This window comes from Bufo gargarizans, chromosome 2, assembly GCF_014858855.1.
Source record: "Bufo gargarizans isolate SCDJY-AF-19 chromosome 2, ASM1485885v1, whole genome shotgun sequence".
Lineage (NCBI taxonomy): Eukaryota > Metazoa > Chordata > Amphibia > Anura > Bufonidae > Bufo > Bufo gargarizans.
In genome coordinates, this window is record NC_058081.1 from 277,715,173 (window position 1) to 277,729,467 (window position 14,295).

The 14,295-nt window shown below is 39.2% G+C and overlaps 1 protein-coding gene across 10 annotated transcripts in view; it reads right to left on the reverse strand.

The window, feature by feature from the left end:
- Nucleotides 1-10,888: 10,888 nt before the first annotated feature.
- Nucleotides 10,889-14,295, reverse strand: part of FOXP2 (forkhead box P2) — a 260,732-nt gene continuing 257,325 nt past the window's right edge. For all 10 annotated transcript variants that reach the window (XM_044280312.1, XM_044280306.1, XM_044280313.1 and 7 more), the window contains one exon: nucleotides 10,889-14,295. This exon is cut by the window's right edge and continues 661 nt beyond it. The gene's annotated coding sequence lies outside the window, so the exon portion shown is untranslated.

The following is a 14,295-nucleotide window of genomic DNA, read 5'->3' on the forward strand; positions in this document are numbered from 1 at the left end:
AACTAATAAAATTGATAAATTCCACACCTTTATAGGTGTGGAAAACTGTATTAGAAAACTCTGCTTAAAGAAATATTTCCTAAGAAACCCCATTATGCAAATCACAACAAGCCAGGGAAGTTATAGACATACGGAATTGAAACAACGTTCAACTAAATTCCCAAGACAGGAAATAAGCCAAGAAATTGCAACATTCTGCAAATGTGTAGAATCAGACTTAAGACATATGAATGTTAAAACCAAAAGAAGTAACTTATTCAACCAAGAAATTCAAGCAATTAAGCAACTACAGATGCAGAACAACATAATCATTCGGCCGGCGGACAAGGAAGGGGGGGGGGGGGGGGAGTGGTGATTCTAGACATAGAAAAATATGAACAAGAATGTAATAGACAATTATTAGACCAAACCACATATAAAAAGATAACTAAAGACCCCACCAGGGAATATAGTCAACTACTATCTAACTACTGTCAGAAAGGGGTGGAAAATAAAATTCTTTTGGAACAAGAAGCTAAATTCATTTTAAATATCCAGAAAAGACTGACAATGTTCTACTGCCTGCCAAAGGTACATAAGAATCTGCATGTCGACCCATAATTTCTGGGATTGGTCCTTAACATCTAACTTATCGCAGTACATAGACCGTCTACTCCAACCTGTGGTAAAGGATACTAAAACATACACCAAGGATAGCACACATATCATAAAATTAATTGAAGGTCTGGAATATAAGTCAAACTGGATCTTGGGAACCCTAGATATCCAGTCATTATATACAATTATAGACCACAAACAAGGTATAAAAGCACTAATGACACAACTAGAAAAAAATGATATGCTCCAAACAGAACAAATAGAATTTTTGGCGGAAGGAGTAGAATTTATCTTAACCCACAATTATTTTTGTTTTGGATCGGAGTTCTTCCTACAGACTAGGGGTACCGCCATGGGCACCAGGTTCGCCCCCAGCTGTGCAAATCTTTTTATATCCCAGTGGGAGGACCAACACATAATGCATAGGCTGTGGACGGACCTGGTGCTGTGGCAAAGGTACATTGATGATGTTATCTTAATATGGCAGAATGAAGAACTGGAACTCCAACCCTGGGTTCACACCTGAGCATTCGCGATGGAGCGCTCTGTATGCGCGATTGTACGGGCGTTTACAATCGCGCATACAGAGACAAGCGAACGCCCATTGTCGCGCAGTCCCAAAAGTCTATGTACGGGAACGCGCAACAAAATGCCCCAAAGAAGCTCAAGAACTTTTTTGAGCGTTGGGTGTTTTACAGTGCGATCGTACGCGCTGTAAAACGCCCAGGTGAGAACCATTCCCATAGGGAAGCATTGGTTTCTCATTGTAGGAACGCGCTGTAAAACGCTCAGGTGTGAACTTAGGGCAAATGTTCCTTGAAGAAATTAATAAAATCTCAGTTGACCTATGTTTTTCAGCCAATATAAGCAGACTACAGATAGAATTCTTAGATCTCAATATCCAAGTAGAAAACTACAAACTTACATGTTGTACATTCCAAAGGCCAACAGTAAGGAATAGTTGTATCCGCTACACCAGCTGCCATCTACCCAGAGGGTCAATTCAAATGCTTGAAATGCAACTGTATGAATGAGGAAAGGTTTGAACACGAAGCACAAATCTTGAAAGACCATTTTGTCTCTAGAGAATACCCCCTAACAGAGGTAGAGACATCTTTATCTAAAGTAAGGAAGCTCGATAGAAGAACTTTCCTCGTCGACAAGACATTTAAAAATGAGAAAAAGAAGAAACCCAGTGCATCATAATACCCTTCAGTGCCCAACACAAAAAAGTGGAACAAATTATTCGAACACACTGGCACCATATACAAAATGACAAACTAATAGGCCCCTATATTGCTAGAAATCTACGTATAATCTATGCAAAGGCCCCAAACTTGGGACTAAAAGTTGCCCCATCCATCAAAGCTCCAAACAAAAAACAAAAACATTTGATGAGGGGATGGCTAGACTTGTGTTGGAACTGTAAGACGACTACTTTTCAAAAGACAGAAAAACTACAACCGCTTTTACACATGAAATTAAAGAATTTCTCACTTGTAACAGCACAAATGTGATTTATATAGTACAGTGCCCCTGCAAAAAACAGTACGTAGGGAGAACAAAAAGGACACTAAAAAGGCGGATATCAGGACACATTAACAATATAAAGAATGGCTACGAACAACATTTCCTATCCAAGCATTTCAAGCTACTGCACAACCAAGATCCTAAGGGCCTATCGTCGACAAGCATTTGAGAGGAGGAAAACATACTATGAAGATGTATCGCATAGAATCAAAATACATATTTGATTTCAACACACTTATACCGGGAGGACTAATCGCTGAATTTGAGTTGTTTGGCTTCCTATGAATCCACTGGGGGGAACACCTTTGGCCGATGGAGGGTCGTCATCCGGCTGTTTTCCAGCACCCCCTCGGTGGGAGGCCTCCTCCCCTACTCTTCAAACACCCAAGTCATCCGAACAGATCTCTGTAGTAATACACATATATATGAAGATACAACTATATATGTCTTATATGTTTTTATATGTTTCTACAGGTTTTTATGTTTTTATATTTATATTATCTTTTATATTTTTTCGGCTTTTTATACGCCTTTATTGACCTTTACATATATACAATATGAATTTCTAACATAACAGGCATTGTCTAATCCTCCCCCAAATCAAGAAAGAAAAAAGAAGGAAACTTAATAAAAAATGCTGCGTTACCACAACAAAAACGCTTTCTGTTAGTTTTAAGTTTATGAATTACATCTTGTGAAAATAGACAGTATGCATCGCCAGAACAGACCTTTATAGTAATACATACAGATATGCAGACATATGAAGATACATATGAATTCCCAACATAACAGGCAGGACCTAATTCCCCCCTAAAGGAAAAAAAAACAAAAAAATGCGTTATCTCAACAAAATATGCAACCTGTTAGTTTTAAGTTTATTAATCATATCTTGTGATAATAGAGAGTATGAACTTCCGTTTAAGGACAAAAGACAGCCTACAGCGCAAATATGGAAATTTGATAAGAATAGAGATTATGGACCCTGGTTGATGGGAAGTAGGTCGAAGAATCTATATATGGATTTAATCAACTCCATTCTTTATGCACATCCCAAGATGGTATATATAGGAGCTCTATGGGTAAATGAGGGTTAGCCAATGAGGAAGGAGTCAGTTTCATACTCAGAAACGCATCTGGTATGAATATGGACTATACTCCCATTCCAGATATGTATAATCGCAGATAATTCCTTCTGTTCCTTCTGTCTTCCAGTTGTAACAGCAAACCCTGTCCACGGATTGGCTGAACAGGATCGTAACTGCACACGTGGGACGCCAAAAGACTGACGTCTCGCTCACGTGCCCGTCCAGCCGCGAGACCAGAGAAGGGGAGCCGGACCTGCAAGAGCGGCCACAAGCCGTGCAGCCGAGAAGACACCACACAGGTAACGGCAGTCGAGGTTGCTATAGGCGGCCACGTGGGATGCCACAGCTCACAGCTGGCCCGACAACCCACTGCCTAAAAAATACACATACTCACCTAACAAGTGTGAAAGTACTGTCATCAAGTTACACTAACAATATCTTCTAGATCAACTGAACTTTTTAACAACTACTAACCTATTGGGAGGTTGTGCAATATAATCCTCTAGTAATCCAGTATTGCTGGTAATACCAACAACCATAGAAGAACATTATTTTGTCCACTAGAAGAATAGAGACTACAGGAGTACCATAGGAGAAGACACTATTTTTCACCAGAACTAATCTATTTCCACTAGAATTAATCTGTCCACTAAACAGATTGGATACCACCTTCCATACTTTTTTAAATATATTTTGCATTTTTATATATCTTTTATATGTACTAATTACCCGTTTTTTATATCACTTTTGCACTTTCTGCACAATTGTCTGCACTACTTTGCACTTTTTTTTAGCTGAATTGGGGGAAGACTGCATTGAATAAATGCCCCTGGTTAGGTGAGAAACATATTGAGTAACTGTATATCCAAAGATTACACTATCTGATAACGTGATTTATATTTATATATAAATATATACCTATTTTCTTATAATCTTTTTTAACCAAATACTGTGCTCTGCATAAGACCAGGTGAGGAGTGCTTGTCTATACAGTATACTATGAAATAAGGATGGGCAAATCCGTTCATAATAAACCGAGTTTTTTAAGAATTTCACAAAAATGCCAAGCTTTAGATAAATCCAGATAAGAACCTGCACATCACCATTTACTGCACGTGTTGGTAGGCAAAACCATGAGGCAGGAAGAATAAGCATACTCAAATGACCCTGGGAGGAAGTGGGGAGAGGGCTTGCTCTCAGGCTGGGTTCAGACCTGAGCATTCGGGATGGAGCGCTCTTTATGCGCGATTGTATGCGCGTTTACAATTGCGACTCCGGAACAAGCGAACGCCCTTTGTCGCGCGTTCCCGCTGAAGTCTATGTACAGGAACGCGCGACAAGACGCCCCAAAGAAGCTCCTGTACTTCTTGGGGGGTCGGGCGTTTTACAGCGCGATCGTACGCACTGTAAAACGCTCAGGTGAGAACCATTCCCATAGGGAATCATTGGTTCTTGCCTGTTGAGCGTTTTACAGCGCGTAGGAGCGCGCTGTAAAATGCTCAGGTCTGAACCCAGCCTTATTGGCTGACAGGCTGATAAACAGCCTGGATCAGCCAACTGGTGTCAGGGGGATGCCTCTGCTAAATTAGCAGAATCTCATTCTGTGTTGAGCTGTTAATAAGGGTGGATGGGTGGATGCACTGTGTGAAAGAAAACAATCTTAGTATGCAGAGTCACAAGCAAGAATCTTGTCTAGTATAACAGGTATAGTGTAGGAAAATAATAGAAAGAAATAATGGAGGGACTTTGATTAGTGAAAGATTTAAGGGAGTGAGGAGCTGAGGTACACAGTGCTTAATAATATAGCTGATGCAGAACCTGATTCTAGTCATCTGCAAGAAGAAAAAAATCTTTTTTCTTGTTTGAACTGAGATAGCAGTTTTTCCCACCAAAAAACGTAGTTTCTACGTATTATTATTGCCAACACAGCAATAGAATTCTGCTGCTAAGTAATTGCACATTTCTTTTTTTCAGTGTATTATATCTTTCTGGTGTTATTAAAAGCATTGTATTATAGCAAAAGCATTTTAAGGCAATAATGCCAGTTTTATACCAGTTAAATTAAAATCAAATTACACCATATACAGAAATATTACTCCCTTTCCTGCATCGTTATATTGGTTGTGGTGGAGAAGAATAATCACTTTACATGTTTTCAACAAGTATTTTACAATAGAAAAAGGTTTTAGAATAAAGTTTTTGGAATACAGAAGTGCTCAAAATGAAACACTCAGGCTTTACCCTCCCAGAGCCATGGTTTACTGGTCCTCTTGGTCATAGCAAGATGACTTCTGAGTCTGACACCATGCCTTGGAGCCAGAGGTCCAGTGGCGTAACTACCAGGGAAGCAGCTGCTTCGGGGCCCCAGCTATGAAGGAGCCCGGAGCAGTACTAGATACAGTAACAGCAGTACTAGATCGGGAAGTACTGCCTGTCATGTGATTTGCTCCTCTCATAGCCCCTCCCCCCTAGAGCGTGCTATCCTTCCATGTTGTTTTCAGTGCATCAGGCAGAGCCAGCATCTTGAGTTCCACTGGTATTCCTGCCCCTTAGACGAAGCCTGGCTAAGAATCTACCTAAGCATTGAGACTGGGCTGGTCCATGGAGGGCAGAGGGTTTCTCTTTTGGGACCCGATAGCATGCATACTGTTGAAGAGAGAATCAGAACTGGAGTTCCCTCTCACAAGCCAGAGGAGTGCAGGCTTTATTTAAAATCCACCAGCATTAGTCACTTGTTTAGCTGGTAGCAGCAAGCCAGCTTCTGCCCCCCACCCCCCTACAGAAATATAGAACAATCCATCCTCCTGCTGGTGGTAATAGAACACAGCTCAGGTTGGCAGTCCGGACTAACAGGAGTGGAGGCTGCAGAGACTGCGCTGTTTGAGCCTGTCTATATCTTCACAGACTGCAGAGAAAGGGTAGGTATAAATGTATGTATACATTGTGTATGTGAGAATATATGTGTGTTTGTGTATATACAGGTTGTATGGGAATGTACAGTGTAACTGTGTATATGTATATAGTGTAAATGTTTGTATATACAAAGGTGTGGATATATAGAGAGAGATATAAAATGTGTGTCTATATATACATTATATATGAGTGTGTTTTTTAAATGTGTGCCGCATAATGTATTCCAGTATTGTTTCTTTCTGTACAGTAAGGGGTTGTCATAAGTATCCCCCATTCACAGGATAGAGGAAAGGTATCAGTAAAGTTCCTACTGCTAAGAAGGTGAAGTCCTCAGGGTGAATGGAATGGCAGTAACATGCATGCTGCCGCTCCATTCATCTGTATAGGAAGTGTAAAGCGCTGCCCTGCCATCTGCAATCCCATAGAGTTGAATGGAGCAGAAGGCACTTGTGTGACCGCCGTTCCATTCACTCCAGGGACCCCAACACCTCATTCTTGTGATCTCATTCTGATTTCCAGTGGTCAGATTCCCACCAATCAGATACTTATCCTATCTTGTGGATCGGGGATGAGATCTTGTTCATATTTCCATTTTTCATAGCATGCATACTGTAGTACAGGAGGCTGGCCAAGGAAGAAGGTGGGCAGAGGCTGGGATGGCTATCTGACAGCTGCATACTGATCCAAACCTCTGCTCACTCCTTCCACTGCCATCCTTCTGTATATCATACAGTACATGGCAGCCTCCCTTATCCACCTACTGCTGCACTGTGTATTAGTGCTTACTTTGGCACACTTACATATTCACACAAGTGGTACCAGGATAGTCGGGTGCATGTATATGTAAGTGTGCCATAATTTGCATCTCTGCCATCTGTGTAGGTCCTGGGTCTTCACACAGCAGGGCACTTGACCACTGCAGCCAATAACTGTTTGCAGCAGTTATGTGTCACCCATGAAGCTTGTAAGTTGGTCATGTGCCACACAGATGACGCGTTACCACTGCGGCCAGTTATTGACTGCAGCGGTCACGTGTCCATCGTCCAAATAGATGCTAAAATTTAGGCCTCATGCACACGACCCTTGTTTTATTCCGTGTCCGTTGCACTGTTTTTTGTGATTTTCAATGGGTCCGTTGAAAACTCGACTACTGCACCATTTGCCATCCGCGTCCGTGATCCGTGGTTCCAGTCCGTCAAAAAAATATAACCTGTCCTATTATTTTCACGGAAAACAGTTCGCAGACCCATTCAAGTCAATGGGACCGCTAAAAAACGCAGAGGCACAGAAGATTGTGATCCGCGTCCGTGCGTCAGCACGAATATTCGAGTTGCGAATATTGGCACATCGAGAATTTGCAAATATTTAGACTATAGATATATATACCTCCCCAGCAGCCATTTTCTACAGTTTTTTTTAGTTCTAAGAGAGACAGCAGTGTCATTGCTGTGCTCTGTGCTTTCCACACTACATTAGATAGTTAGCATATATATACAGTACAGACCAAAAGTTTGGACACACCTTCTCATTCAAAGAGTTTTCTTTATTTTCAAGACTATGAAAACTGTAGGTTCACACTGAAGGCATCAAAACTATGAATTAACACATGTGGAATTATATACATAACAAAAAAGTGTAAAACAACAAAAAATATGTCATATTCTAGGTTCTTCAAAGTAGCCACCTTTTGCTTTGATTACTGCTTTGCACACTCTTGGCATTCTCTTGATGAGCTTCAAGAGGTAGTCACCTGAAATGGTTTTCACTTCACAGGTGTGCCCTGTCAGGTTTAATAAGTGGGATTTCGTGCCTTATAAATGGGGTTGGGACCATCGGTTGCGTTGTGGAGAAGTCAGGTGGATACACAGCTGATAGTCCTACTGAATAGACTGTTAGAATTTGTATTATGGCAAGAAAAAAAGCAGCTAAGTAAAGAAAAACGAGTGGCCATCATTACTTTCAGAAATGAAGGTCAATTAGTCCGAAAAATTGGGAAAACTTTGAAAGTGTCCCCAAGTGCAGTCACAAAAACCATCAAGCGCTACAAAGAAACTGGCTCACATGCGGACCGCCCCAGGAAAGGAAGACCAAGAGTCACCTCTGCTGCGGAGGATAAGTTCATCCGAGTCACCAGCCTCAGAAATCGCATGTTAACAGCAGCTCAGATTAGAGACCAGGTCAATGTCACACAGAGTTCTAGCAGCAGACACATCTCTAGAACAACTGTTAAGAGGAGACTGTGTGAATCAAGCCTTCATGGTAGAATATCTGCTAGGAAACCACTGCTAAGGACAGGCAACAAGCAGTAGAGATTTGTTTGGGCTTAAGAACACAAGGAATGGACATTAGACCAGTGGAAATCTGTGCTTTGGTCTGATGAGTCCAAATTTGAGATCTTTGGTTCCAACCACCGTGTCTTTGTGCGACGCAGAAAAGGTGAACGAATGGACTCTACATGCCTGGTTCCCACCGTGAAGCATGGAGGAGGAGGAGGTGTGATGGTGCTTTGCTGGTGACACTGTTGGGGATTTATTCAAAATTGAAGGCATACTGAACCAGCATGGCTACCACAGCATCTTGCAGCGGCATGCTATTCCATCCGGTTTGCGTTTAGTTGGACCATCATTTATTTTTCAACAGGACAATGACCCCAAACACACCTCCAGGCTGTGTAAGGGCTATTTGACCATGAAGGAGAGTGATGGGGTACTGCGCCAGATGACCTGGCCTCCACAGTCACCGGACCTGAACCCAATCGAGATGGTTTGGGGTGAGCTGGACCGCAGAGTCAAGGCAAAAGGGCCAACAAGTACTAAGCATCTCTGGGAATTCCTTCAAGACTGTTGGAAGACCATTTCAGGTGACTACCTCTTGAAGCTCATCAAGAGAATGCCAAGAGTGTTCAAAGCAGTAATCAAAGCAAAAGGTGGCTACTTTGAAGAACCTAGAATATGACATATTTTCAGTTGTTTCACACTTTTTTGTTATGTATATAATTCCACATGTGTTAATTCATAGTTTTGATGCCTTCAGTGTGAATCTACAATTTTCATAGTCATGAAAATAAAGAAAACTCTTTGAATGAGAAGGTGTGTCCAAACTTTTGGTCTGTACTGTACACACACATATATATATATATATATATATATATATATATATATATATATATCGATATAAGCTAATACAGTTAGTTAGTGGGAGATAGTCAGTGTAGGTTATGTCCTGATATAGTGTAGTTGTTGCAGTGCAGTGTGTTAGGTAGTTTGATAGGTTCTGCTGTCCATACATACATGTAGACCTGCTAGAATGTGAAGTTTCATGTATTGCACCAAAATATTTGCATCATTAGTGCCGATTAGCTCAATCACAAATATATTAGAGCACTCTAACTGCATATAAAGCCATTTTTAATGTTCTGACGTGCCAAGCATTTTCTCCAGTCTCAGGAAGCTTCTAGCAGCTTGGAAAATGTAGCAAAAATGACCCACACCTGTATTTTGCGCGCATTACGAGAATATTACATTGCTGATTTTTCGCAAACAAGAAAATAATCTCGAATTTGCAAATATATGACAAATATTCGCCTAAATATTCGTGAAATATCACAAATTCGAATATAGCCCCTGCCACTCATCACTAATGAGTAGGAGGTTCCAGGGGACCCAATGCTTAGTTGTGTTGGTGGTAGTGCTGATGGTACATTTAGCCACGGTGCTGGTGGTAGGGGCAGTGCTAGCAACAGTGGAACTCTGGGCAAATACAGACCAGGGGATTTGGAAAAGGGGGAACAAGGAGCCCAGCAATAAATATCACAGTCTCATAAAAGTGGTGAAGGAGAGGACCATGATAATGATTGAGTGATGTGGAGGAGGAGACATACAAACATACAGTAGGTACCAGGGCTCTATTGCAGCACATGAGGTGGCTTTACTGGTGTGGAAATTGAAATGGTCAGTATTCCAAATCAGAACAAGTCTATCCTCCTTCTTCTGGTCATGTTTGTGGAAGCCAGCTTGCATCCCCAAATAGTACAGTGTCTTTGTTATCATCATCAGCTGCTTCTTCTCCTGCTCAGACTCCTCCTCCTTGTCCTCTGCTCCATAATGAGACATCCATAACTGAATATATGGCTATGAGAAAACTATTCTTGACCATCAATTAGCTTTGGTGCAAGCTGGACTCCCACCTGGCCAAGTTGCTATCAGTTCATTTTTCATCTCCGATGCAGTGTTCAGCGATGAACGCGGCATCTGAGGTGTTCAATGACAGGGGTCTACGCATTAGCACTACTTACAAAGAAATGCACTTTGTGACAAAGCGAATACTGTATCTTTTTTAAATTCGGCGACGCAGCTAAATAGAAGTTTTCATAACTCTCATCTCTAATATGCCACAGGCAACCATGTTCATAGAGGACATAATCGGAAAAATAATCTGAGTAGTTAAGAAAAATAATCTACCCCGTTTACAGCTGTAGCTCAACACGGGACACTTATTCCAACAATAAAATCCAAATGATGCAATGTTACTTATTTTCTGTTCAACCATGACATCTGATAATGGTTAAACTATCATTAACTATACTCATTGCTCTTCTTTACAAGATCTTTTACACAAATACTCTTGGACTGAGTAGCTTACACATTACATGTGGTATCATCTGTAGACATACAGTACAATACAATAACAATAAAGTGAGCTGAACTGTAAGGAATAGAAATCTAATAATAATTGGGTCAAAAGAATTAGATATTTTATTTTATTCCAGAAATGTAGGCAAATGAATGAAATGGTTTCATATACATGTTTACATCCAACAGTTCAGAAATATTGTTTATACATATAGTAAAAATGTACATCCTTTTACCGAACCAGAACTCATTGGTGAAAGATTCAGAATTTTATGAACAAATATACTAACAATCATAAAGAGTAAGACATTGTATATTAACTACAAGTACAAGAAACCCAAGATTTATTAAAAAAATAAAAAATAAAAAAGAACAATGGTAAATTTTATACTTTAGCATGTCAAGTTTCTCATTATGTCATTATGTATGGATGTGAACAAATTTGCAACAGCTTCAAGTGAATGTGACCAATGTCAACACGTTTTAAATATTATTTTAAATATTTTTTTAGTGGTACAGTAGATATCTACCTGTGCTTCCAATTACCTTAGCTGAGAATATATATGAATGGAGTTAAGGAGCTGTGAGTGTAAGATGATTATGATTGCTTCCCCAAATGCCGTGATTTTCAAAAGAAAGTAATTCAGAAGTAATTCTACCTAATACTTGTAACAGTCACAAGAAAATTGAATTGATGTTCAAATATAAGGAGTATGCAATGACCCCAGAAATATAGAATTTAATCTATATACTCACTTTCTCAGTAGCACCTCTTTCCTACATATAGTAAAGGCAGCCATTCTGTAAAATAAGCCAATGTTCTTGGTCTATGAATTCAAATATAACTTTAAATACTGGTCATGGAGTCTCTATGAGCATTGGCATCCTTTCTAACATAAAATGGCAGCCTATACTCAGCGTAGGCACCAAGTGCACCATAAGGAATTGTGTTTTAAATAATGAAAATATGTAAAATAAAAATATGTTAACTCCCTGGTGTTAGAGGTAGACAGTTTTCTTTCAAATCCTAGGTTTGGTCCTTTTACTTTATTCAGCAGTGAAAGCCATGAATACAAGAACAAATAACAGCTGTTACAATTCAACCATGACTTCTAACGTCAGAGAATTCAAGATATGAACACACAATACACAGTAATGAAAAAGTATCAAAAATTAGTTTACCTCAAAAAGATAAATAAACAGGTATATACCACCAATACATAAACAGATGTTTGTGCTACAGGTAAAATTAGCTGTATACAAAACATAATAGATCCCCATCATCATCGTATGATCGAAGCAAGAATACATGAGCCATTTTATTTGTCAGACATTATGCTTTATAAGGTATGCACAGAAGTTCAAGCAATAAATACATACATTAGTTCAAAGCCTTACAACAGCTACGCAAAGCAGAGCGGGAAAGCGGGTTTGCTATTACTAGCAAGCAATGATATAAGAGTAAAAATTAATGAAATGCATTAAAGCAACATTTTTCTTAGAAAAAAAAAAGTCTGGTCATTTATGGGTCCACCAACATTTTTACATAATATGCACAATTATCAAAATACAGACCAAGCATCTCAGAAAACCCCAAAAAACCTAACATCTAATTTCAAAGCAACTGCAGTTTTGGAGGTTTTTCTGGTATATGTGCAAGCAGCTATTTTTAATTGAATTTATACAAAACCCATGCAAAACTCTACAGGTATATGCATTCTGTGGCTGAGACTTCCTTTCAAAGTTTTGTAACTGAGGTATGCATACTTAAGCATTGTCGTCTTTGGCCACTTTCCCGGTGGTGCGAGTATCACAATTTGTATACTACCAAGGTGGACACACATATGAAGACTAATTGCCTCTTTTTCATAGTTAGTCTTTCCCTATTTATCATAATGATCAAGGGTGCTCTTTCCATCAGTAATGACATGTTCTTCAGATGCTAGATAAACTGAGCTTTTTGCTGATATGACCAATAGACAAAACACCATGAAAGTAGCAGGTACTGCGATACTGTGACAATTAATATTATCTGCCTTTTTTTGTTTCTAATTTTGCTTTGTGCAGAGGTAGAAGCTTTCAGAAAGCCTTTTGGGTAAGTGGGAGAACCCCTTTGAAAGCTGTTGTATCCTTCTATTTGGCATGATAGATGACTGTGTATATCTTTAAGTAACTCTTGCTGACTCCCGCAAAGAATAAATGATGAGCTTAGTTTGCAAGAACCAGCTCCATCACATGGAGCTGGTACATATGTTAAGCTCTAGCAGCCACCTTCTGTCAAAAACTGTTTGTAAAGCAATAACCATAATTAGGTTATGAGGTCCCTAGGTTTGGGTAAAGTATTATCAAGACTTGGCACAGCACATAAAAAGCAACATGTAAAGTTTCTAGGTTTTAAAAAACACCTATGTTATAACAACATAGTAAATAAAGAATTGTGACATTTTTGGGTTTAGATTATTTTGTGTTTGAAAACTAGCATTCCAACAAGTTGGTCAGTGCATGTTTTTAGGGGGGAGTGTATTGTTAATGTTAATATCCCGTATAAGCAGAGGCAGAATTCTATGTAACTTTGGTTTGACTGAAAATAAATACCATGGTCTACATTTGCTATATCTTTGATTTCAGTGTAAAACTTACCTAGCTCACTTTAACTCAATATGAAATTATTTTTTGGCTTTACTAGACCGTTTACGTTTGGTTTCTACGTTTTTTTTATTATAACTTAAGACTATAAAAATAGTACACAACAGATAAAGACCATACAGTACAAGACACTCTAACAACATGTATTCACCACAAAAAAATAACAACTGTATGGGAAGTAAAGGAAAAAAAAGAAAAAACACAATGTTTATATATAACAATATGCATTCTGCATTTGTCAAGTACATATATATTTTGGTTGGCTGGTCATCCACATTTTGTTGCTTTCTATCAATCTTCCACTAGAGAGACTTCTCATCTTTACGTCTTACGTGAAATCTTCATAGTATTTAGAGTAGAGTAGCTTTTGGTCTCAGAAGAAGAATACATTATTTCTTATTGAACTTTCCTTTTTTGTTTCTTTGTGTAGGGCTAAATAAAAAGATCCCAGAGGTCATCAGAAAACAGCAGGTAGTTCGTGGAATATTTCCTTTGTACTAATTAAAGTTACAGAAGACTGACCAAAGCAAGTGGCTGCTTCTGTCGTTGAGCTATTGGCCATTGTTAGAGTTGGCTTTGGTTTGCAGCTGTAGCCTTTGACTGTGTTTTCAGGTAGACAAAGCTTTATCACAAGGAGGTAAATAGTACAGTTGTAAGATATATGCAGATATGCAAATGTTTCTATGGCGCTCGCACAGACAATGTTAGCTTAGGATTGCACTTTACAACTTAACACTAACAGCACAGACTGGAAGCCTAAAGGTTCTTGGATGTTGCAACAGTCTAATTACTGCGGTTTGTAATACCTAATTTATGTCATTTACAGCTGGTGGTACCAACATAAAAAATAAAAAAATAAAAAACAAACAAAAAGAAGTGTGCTTGTTTGATTT